This window comes from Sceloporus occidentalis, unplaced genomic scaffold, assembly GCF_023333645.1.
Source record: "Sceloporus occidentalis isolate IW3139 unplaced genomic scaffold, rSceOcc1.0.p SCAF_8, whole genome shotgun sequence".
In the NCBI taxonomy this organism is placed as follows: Eukaryota; Metazoa; Chordata; class Lepidosauria; order Squamata; family Phrynosomatidae; genus Sceloporus; species Sceloporus occidentalis.
In genome coordinates this window covers 39,842,043-39,852,021 of record NW_028316988.1, presented here as the reverse complement: position 1 = coordinate 39,852,021, position 9,979 = coordinate 39,842,043, and positions in this window count along the sequence as shown.

Here is a 9,979-nt window from a genome sequence, read left to right as displayed (position 1 = left end):
CCATAGCATTGAACCATGGCTGTTAATGGGGTACCAAACTGCTTTAATTCTGCAGTGTGGCACAATTGTTCCCTCTGACAGTATCTTTCCTACCTAAGACTTTATATTTTTAAACCCTACCATATTCTTACTTGTACTGACATAATATATTATTTTCTCCTCATACCTTTTATTCCCCCTTCTTAATGTTACACAATTCTCCTACAGGTCTCAGGGCTGTAATGAGCGAAGAGGCTGAAATAATGGTAAAGAAGAAGACACCAGAATATATATTGCAGCATATAACGCAACATTACATTTATGCAGCATAAGGACCTGAGCCTCATCGTGACTGCCACTCCAGTCATCATGCAAATCTTAAGGGAAGAACCAAAAAAGATGCCTTGCTATTTACTTTTTCAGTCTGCTGCATCCTTAATTTTGGGGCCCTAGGGAATTTGGGGAGCAATCATTTCTGGTTGTTTCCACAGTAGTCTTAAGGTCTAATCTGCACTACAGAAATAATGTGGTTTGACACCACTTTAATGGCTATGACTCAGTGCTATAGAATCCTGGGATTGTTGTGGCATTATAGCTCTTACAAAACTACCAATGCCAGAATTCCACAGTATTATATCATGGCAGTTAAAGCAGTATCACACTGCATTATTTCTGCAGTGCAGATTTAGACCCAGATCAATGATGGGGACTGCACACAGCATCAAATATTCCCTCTTATGGTTACTCAAAGCAATACATGTGGGACAGAAGTTAAAGCCCCTCCTCTCCTGTACATTATTCTGAGGAGTGGCAAAGGGAATTTAATGTAAACTTTCTTATACAAGATGTACATTTTGATAGCTCTGTGCAGCAGGGCTGATGCTGAGTGTATTGGGAATGGCATTTCTTATAGTTCCACGCTGAAGATTGCTCTCCTTTATTGTCTAGGGTCAGAGTTTACACTCAGTCTCTTACTTATGGAAGCATCTCTGGAGCCTGATAAACAACAAGAAGATGTGACAACAGAGGTCAGTGTCATTTCTGGCTTTTTTTTAATGCCTGAGTGATAAAATGGCAGCATTGGCAGCTCTTTGGTGATTCCCCTCAAAGGAGTACCCAGAAGAATTGGCCTTTGGAGAATATGAAGAAGACATTTGTGTATGTTTGTTAGTTTTTCTGGCTTAAAATCAGGCAAAGGTATCACATAAAAGTTAAAAGCTAACATAGCCACCATTGTTTTCTTTTGCTCCATCCTTTATATCCTTTGTTACAAGCCACTAAGTTTTACCCTCAACTTTTCCCTGGGTCAGATCAAAACCCATAATGTTGGCTGCAAGAGCTGCCCTCGACTTATACGTGAGGTCAACTTATAGTTGAGTATATATGGTACTTGTGCACAAGTTGTGCCTGTTTAATAACTAAGCCATAGAAAAGTTTAAAGCGCCGCAATAGATGTGGCTTAAGTGTCACAGGCATCAGCCACTAAAGAAGAGGGATGTTTTTAACCTTCATCTAAACTGTTGTCATCTTTGTAAGCTACTTTGAGTCCCAGGACTGGGGAAAAGGTGGGGCTATAAATACAGCAATGACAATCAGAATAATAGTATGCAAAGAGATCTTGTAGCATCTTTGAAACCAATTGAATGAAAGAAATGTAGCATGACAATTGAAGCATTGGGGAAAGTAGACCCAAGTCTATGAAAGCTTATGCCACACTGTTTTTCACTGTCTCAAAGGTGCTACAAGATCCCTTTGCTTACTGATATTCCAGACTAACATGGCTATGTCTCCAAATTCTATCCCATTCAAAATAACAATATCTAAAGGGGAAAAATGATTCTAAACTTCAACAGACACATGAGGCATCCACCATGTCCATAATATCCACAGACTCAACTTGCCCCTTTAGCAGGCCATATCTCTTAAGATACCTAAAGTGCTGCAGTTCATGGCAGATGCCACATAGTATGCTTTTCACATAGAGCACTTGCTACAATCATGATAGTAAGACTCCTGGCCTGGTTTCAACACTGTCAGCTCAACTCTTAAACTAGAGTTAATTTGGCCACGTTTTCATTCCAGGGATTTAAACTATTTGTCAGATATGCACTTAAGAATATGCCCATAGAAACAAAAGATAAGGCAACTTGTGACAACTTCTACTAATAATAATAAAATAGAATACAGAAAAAATAGAACAAGAAGATTTCTAAATGTTCTCCTCCTTCTCCGTCAGACTATCCCCATATTGTATATGCTGCATGTCAGGGGTTCTCTTTGGTTTCAGGCAGGAGTCTTTCACAGCTTTACCTTGAGATGTTTGGGGCTGAACTTGGGGCTCAAAAAGCATTAGATCTATTATTTATGCACGTTGTAGACTGTCCCAACAGATGCTTTCTTGTTGGCTTAGAAGACAAAAGCAAGGACAAGTTAAAACAGCCACAATCAGAGTGAGAATGCAATAAAGTGCAACAAATAAAGCACAACTACTGTGCAGTGCCAAAAAACCCACCATAAAAAAGGAGCAGAGGAACACAGCTGTAAAAACACAAAATAGAGGAATAATAAAAATCAGCAAACCACCTTATGTTTTAAAAGTCCGGGGATTGTTTTTTAAAATCTGCTTGGCACTACTAGGCCACTGAGATACTCATTCCTAAAAATAAACATAAGGAGTGACAATCTCAGATCAGATTATACGGCTCTCCAAAGTCTCAGGCAGAGCAACATCTATCCTGCCATCTTCTACCAGATCCCTTTTAGAGATGTGTAAGGAATCCATTTCATCAGATTTTTCTTTTTGGAGGGGAACTTCTGCACTACTTGGAAACACACGTTGGATCAGGTGCACCTCATGCTTCCAAATCTGTACATTTGGGGACTAGAAATATGTTTCACAAAACAAGAAAAAACACATCTTATAAAATGCATTTATTTCCATGTTACAATTCAAGGATATGGAAAATGTAATGTATGTAGATATAGTGATTTCAAGATGTCAGCAGGTCATCCATGGCCAGGAAGCATCTCCCTGGATTGTTTTTTCATATGGGACAAATATTGTGGATTCTCAAGCTCTGCCTTGTTAGTGTAGATCTCTCCAAATTCAGCAATGGCTACTAGGATCATAGGCACCTTTGAAAAATACAGACAGAAAATATATACATTTCAAAAATACAAAAGAAGTTTAATTAGTCAGTGGATGCACGTAAAGCTTGTGTAAAGTTTGAAAAATGTGCACATCTTTCAATACATGCAAACAAATTAAAAATGTACAGTACTCACTTTCCTAATAAAGAAAGATACACATCCAGAAGGAGTCAGCAATGAAATGTGCTTGGAAGTGGAAAAAAGAGAAAGTCTATGGACACAGGCTCCGTCTGCACTAATAATACCGTTTGACACCACTTTAAATTGCCATGGCTCAGTGCTATGGAATCTTGGGATTTATAGTCTGCTGTGACACCAGAGCTCTCTGACACAGAAGGCTAAATGTATCACAAAACTACAGATCCCAGAATTCCATAGCATTGAGCCATGGCAGTTAAAGCGGTGTCAAACTGCATTATTTCTGCAGTGCAGACGCAGCCACAGTCTTGACAGATCTGCCCAGTCCTAATTCTTTTAACTGGAGATGGCATGGATTGAAGCTGTGACTGTCTGTGTCCAAAGCCTGTGTTCCACCATGAAGCCAAGGACAATCCAGTCCAGTGCAGTACTGCTTACCACAATGTATGGAACTTCTCCTTTTTAAATAGTGAAAAAGGTTCTAAGATCTCTTGGTATGCGGTCCTGCTATTAGCCTTTGTTTAAATTCTCTCATCAGATGAACCGCTTTGTAATATAGGATATCTTCTGTTTCTGTCTATTGATGAAAGCCAACAGTGTTATAGATATATATCATGGTGATATCAAAAGTTAGAATTCCAGTCCTGGGAAGCTTTGAAGATAAACCTGACAGATCCAGGCTAAGTTGGCACAGCAGTGGGCCAAAGGTGCTGGGAGATCAAACTGAACACTGCAGTGAAGCTCCAAAATGTTCTTTCCCTTAGAAAATCTTTCTGTCTACTGTGTATGTAAGGGATCAGTCCCAAAGTTTCTTAAGAGGAAGGTGACAGTTATCCTGTTTCATGCTTGAAACACAGATCAAAGAGCCACGAGGTCAACTTTGATTGCCTTAGGGATTATTCCCCTCCTGGCACCAGGTTCCAGTTTAACCTCTAGATCTTCTGCAGCTGCAAAAGCAAACACACAACATCTTAACATTTAATTTTGATCTCCCACAGGAAGGCATGCCTTTGCATCCCAGAGACAAATGTGGCTGCTCTTGAGGAGAGTTGCACACACATTTAAATATACATTTATTCTGACAATAGGCTGGAGGAAAATTTCAATAGTTGTGTAGAAATAATTGCTCTTGTACCACTGACAGAAGCTACTAAAAACTTATAGGGTTGTTGTTTCAGCACCATATGCTCCAGACAAGTTACTCACCTTGTATCCTTCCTGCAGTTTGCGGGAAGTTTGAGAAAATCAAAATAGCAAATGAGTTTGGGCTGTGTTTTGCATCATCTTCTGATCTTTGGAAAATTACATGTTTCTGGATCGGTGAGATTTTGAAAATGCAAGCATCCATATATGAAACTTCCAAAATGCCACAGTTTCTACTGACAGCAATGCTCCCTTTCAGTTTTGAACTCTTTACTTCATGTCTGAGATTGTGAGCAGGTGCAGGTACTAGTGCCCACATTCTTGTTCCACCTTGTGAGGAGATGCTGCCAAATTTTGTTCAGAAGGAAGCTCTACAGATGTGTTGTTCTACAACTCCCACACCTCTTCATTGGGTATGCTGCTTGGAGCACTTGGGAACAAAGTACAAAACATCTGGAAAGCTCAACATGCTCTACTCTTGCTATGTAGCATCAGCCTTGTGCATTTGAAGCAATGCAGAAGGACAAATTTGAAACAACTATCACAGCACTGTTCCATGAGAATCTATATATGCTGAATATAACCCTTCAGCAGTCTGATGGGACTGATAATCTGTTAGAATTTGTTGTATTCCTAGGCCTCCAGAAATGGAAGGTGGATGGTTACTCAGTGCTTGACAAGAGCTGTTAAGGGATGGACAAAGACAAGGTTATAGTTGAGGGGAGACACAAAGATATGCTTTTTTTCCCCAGAATAGGAGCTATAATATGGTAGAGGAAAAGGGAAAGCAACGAATCACCCTTAGAATGAAGTGCTGACAAGGCTTTCAAGTTTCGTTATTGTTTTTGATATATCATCAGAGGGAAAGTCAGGGAATGAGGATAAAACCACAAGCCAGTTAGGTAGGTAAAACTAATAGAGAAAAAGAGAGAGAGAATGGAAGGGGGAGAAATTCTGCTAAAGTAGTCAATTCATGGTCGAACCTGGGGTCCAAAACACACTGCAGAAATAATCCAGTTTGAGACCGCTTTAACTGCCCTGGCTCAGTGCTAGGGAATTTTGGGAACTGTAGTTTACTGTGGCACAAGAGCTCTCTGACAGGGAAAGCTGAATGTCTCACAAATCTACTGTTTCCATAATTCCCTAACTTTGAGCCAGGGCGGTTAGAGTGGTCTCAAATTGGATTATTTTTGCAGTGTGTTTTGGACCTGTGTCTCTTTAGTCCAGCACTCTAACCACTATGGAGCACTCCACTCTCAGCCACTGACTTTGAGCAGAGCCATACAAACAGAGGGCTGCAGGACTGAGCTTTGATGTGAACAGTAGCTCAGACTGATGAGATACAAGTTGAGTCTGCAATAAAAAGTATGGAGTGTTCTTTTTCTGGCCAAGCAACCATTGAGATATGCCACTTTCCAGCATTCTCCCTACCAATGGTTTTGTGCCCCCCCCCCCCCAAAGCCAGCCAGTATTCCAAGCTCATTGAGAAATCTCAGCCCTTATGGAATTGTTGAAGGTGGTGTTATCTTTCTTAGGATTTTTGTGCTTCTGAAGATTTTAGAGATTCCTCAAATCTTCTGGTACCTTTTGGCTACAAAAAGGTTGACATTCAGAGAAATATTTTGTTGTTATGGGCCTTGAACTCATTTTTGATTTATGGCAACCTTAAGGTGAATCTATCACAGGGTTTTCTTGGCAGGATTTGTTCAGCCTTGCCCCCCTCGGAGGCTGAGAGAGTGTGACTTGCCCAAGATCACCCAATGAGTTTCCATGGTCTTAGTCCAACTCTCAAACCAAGACACCATGCAGGCTTTCTTGCTATATATAGCAAATTATGGTTCTGTAAAATGTTTCTTTGCCAGTAGTTGTAGGTTTTGAGAGCCAGCATGGTGTACTGGTTGGAGCCTTGGACTATGACTTTGGAGAGCAGGGTTCAAATCCTTGCTCAGCCATGGAACCCACTGGGTGATCTTGGGCAAGTTACAGTCTCTCAGCCTCAGCGGATGGCAATAGCAGACCCCCTCTAAACGCTGTGATAGGTTTGCCTTAGGGTGGCCATAAGATGAAACCACTTGAAGGCACACAATAACAAGTTCTAGGTCTTGGAGAGATCTTAATTCTCAGTCAGGAGTAGTTTTCTTGTCTTTCTCTCCCCCCACAACCTAATGGGGGGGGGGGGGGGAGAGCTGTATTGAGTCAGACTATTTTCTTCTAACTGAGAAATATGTTGACAGAACTGCCAAGACTGCTTTTCAAACAGTAACACTTGCAAAGTGATGCAACAGTTAGAGAACACAACACAGTAATGAAATAGATCATTAACTTTAACCATCTGACTAATTAACATGACAGTTGCTAAAGGGGATTTGAATTAAATGAAGTGTAAAGGAATGGCGCAGACAGACTAGGAGGTGGGGTGGGCCCCAAATGGTACCTTTTCTGTGTGCATGAGGTGGAATGGACAGGTCTATATATCCCCAGGGCCTCCCTGGCTTACACAGTGGATAAATGGCTTCAATTTTACTTGGCCCCATTCGATAGCATCTAATTGCAGGTTCAATATAATTGACAGAACTGCGTGGGCTGGTGATGCTCATCCACTAAAATGCCCCTGATATATGGGAAATCACTGTGGATAAGTAGGAGTGTAACCTGGGAAAAATGGCAATGGTCTTCAGTCACTATGGATTAAGTTCTGTCAGGGCTGTTAGGTGATCTTTTAAAAATAGACTTCTTGTCCTTGTTAACTGCATTCCAGTCAGCTTTGACTTATGGGGACCTTATGAGTGAGAGATCTCCTAGTGTCCCGGTTGTCAGATGCCCGGCTCAGGTCTTGCAAACTCAGGTCTGGGGCTCCCTCAATTTGCTTGCTAATTCTCATAAGTCAATCAAACAAAGTTTGTAAAGTGGTTTATAATGTGTTAGTATGTCCTGTTTGGTTTTTTTTGGGTTTTTTATATGTTGTAAAAGTAATAAAAATATTTATTAAATAAATAAAATAAAGCCGCCTTGAATCCCATTTTGGGAGAAAGGCAGGATACAAATCCTATTAATAAATAAAGTAGACCCATTGGGTTATCCACATCACCAGCAGTAAAATGAGTCTGATTCCTTAATCCTGAACAAGTACAGTCAGCCCTTCTTATACATGGATTCAAGCATCCATGGTTTGAAAATGTTTCAAAAAAGTATAAATTTCAAATATCAAACCTTGATTTTCCATTTTTTGTAAGGGACACCATTTTTGCTATGTCATTATATTTAATGGGACTTGAGCATCCATGGATTTTGTTATCCATGGGGGATCTTGGAACCAAACCCCAGCGTATAACAAGGGTCCACTGTACTCCAGTTCTGAAACACAGCTCTTTCAACAGGAGCTGCCCTTTTAAGAATCTCTATCCTTCCAAAAGGGTGGTGGAGTTTACAAAAGCTAGTCATGGTTTGGAGAGGTACAAGGCAGCATTGGGTGAACACTGGTCCTCCATGGGTTAACAATTCTGGAAGGGGACTGAAGAGTATTGGAATTCCAACCAGCCCTGTTACAACGCATCAGCTAGACTTTTTGCTTCCAGTGATCTGTCCACAGTCCTAAAAATTACATTGCCTCCCATTACTTATGTTGCCCTTGCTGGATTCTTTTCTGATGCCTCATTTTTGGCTCACCTGTTTGGGAACATGACAGAGCTGCCCAAATAACCTCTTCTAATTCCCTGCTTTTGTTTTTGGGGTGCTTTTTTGTTGGTCCCAGTAAGGCACAAGCTATCCTCAGACCCTTCCATGTGCTGTGAAAGAGTGATATGATTTGAAAGGACTCTGACCACATGCATCCCATGTGCACATTGTTTAATCTTTTTCTCCTACACTTCAGAATCTTCAGACCAATGGAGAATTGATTCACATATAGACACACATCACGATCTGGTGGTAATCGATGACTCACAGTCAAAGGTGTCAACTATCTCCACTGAAGAGTGTTATATGTAGGGTGATGCAAGGTGACATAAACGTTCTGTGCTCTTTGATCTGTGATAATTCTTCAACTCTAGACAAGTCGTCATCTGACATTGAATGCACTGAACAAAGAACAAAGTTTATCCCAAGTAAGAGGCATAGTAACATTACCTAGAGAACACATTAAGTGGGATGCTAGACTTTACATAGAACAGGGGTGGTACAGCTGTGGCTTGTGTGATGCATGTGGCCCTCTAAGACAATTTTTGTGGTCTCCAAGGACCCAAAATGTCTCCAAATGTCCTTTGGGGGAGGGGTATAGTAGGCATTTTTGCCCAGAGGTTCCCAAGGACATGGGGAAATGCCCTTATGCCCCATAGAAGGGATTTTGAGTCAATAGAAGTGTTTTTTTTAATGGGGTGTGGAAATATGGGTATGACCAGTGTCTCTGGAGTGCTTATGCAGCCTCTAGTTTCCAGAAGTTGTCCACCCTTGATGTAGAAGTTGACATGTTTCCTGCTAAGTATTAATGCAGAAATTATGGAGGTGGCCATATGCAAAAACATGGTTAGAGGCCTTTGCAAGGGTGAAGTGATGGGGCAGAGATGCTTAACCTTCATCCCATTACTTTCCTTCTCACAGTACTTCTCTGGCTGTAGGTGGTGGCTTTGTGTGTTGGTGATCCATAAAGTGAACCAACAGACTGCAGGTAGCAGCTCCTTAGTGAAGCACCTTTAGGCTCATCTGTCTCCACCCATCCAGACTGACCACTGGATGTTCTTGGAGAGGAAAACATATAAGAGGGTATTGTGTATTAGCTGAACCTTGCTTCACTGACCCTTTTTTTTCCTGAGCACTATTTCATTCTTTTATCCTGCCTTCTGGCTTCACTGATTTTAGATTTGTTCTTTGATTTTGATTTTGGTTTGTCTCATGGCTCTGGCTTTTAGCTCACCACAAATTAGTGCTTTTGAACCAATCATGACAATATCTGATGAACTTTTCATGGTCTAGGTACCTCATTTGCTTTTTGTTTATTTGTGGGGTCGGGAGCAGTAGGTTGGAAAAGAGATAACTACCTCTCCTATCATCTCATTTGCTGCAAAAGTCCATCACTCACAGTAGGTCGCTAAGGTGGTCTGGAGGACCTCTTTACTGAAAAGGGAAAAAAATCAGTTTAAGTCTTAGTAGGAATATTTAGCAACCTATTTTATTTAAAAAAAAACCCACAACATTTTTGGTTGTCTTGTCACTGTGGTTATGGTAAATACTATTGAGCCTGGGAGTGACCAAGGAGTGTCTGCTATGTCCCTGTAGCCAGGTGCACAACAATTATGCCATCCTCTGGGATCTTCAAAGGACTTCTATGAGGACTTGGAGGATGCTACTGTTCGATCCAATGGAGGGAGAGATGGGATACAAATACTTATTATTATTATTATTATTATTATTATTATTATTGTGTTCATGGACACAGGGACCGAGATGGGTGTTTCTTTACTGTCCCCAGTTCCCCTGGGTGCTACATAGCTGGGTGGGAAGAAGTGGGGAGGTAGTGAATTCCTTTCTTTGCAATGTCCATTAAAAATGCTTATGTCACAAACATGAGACTTAA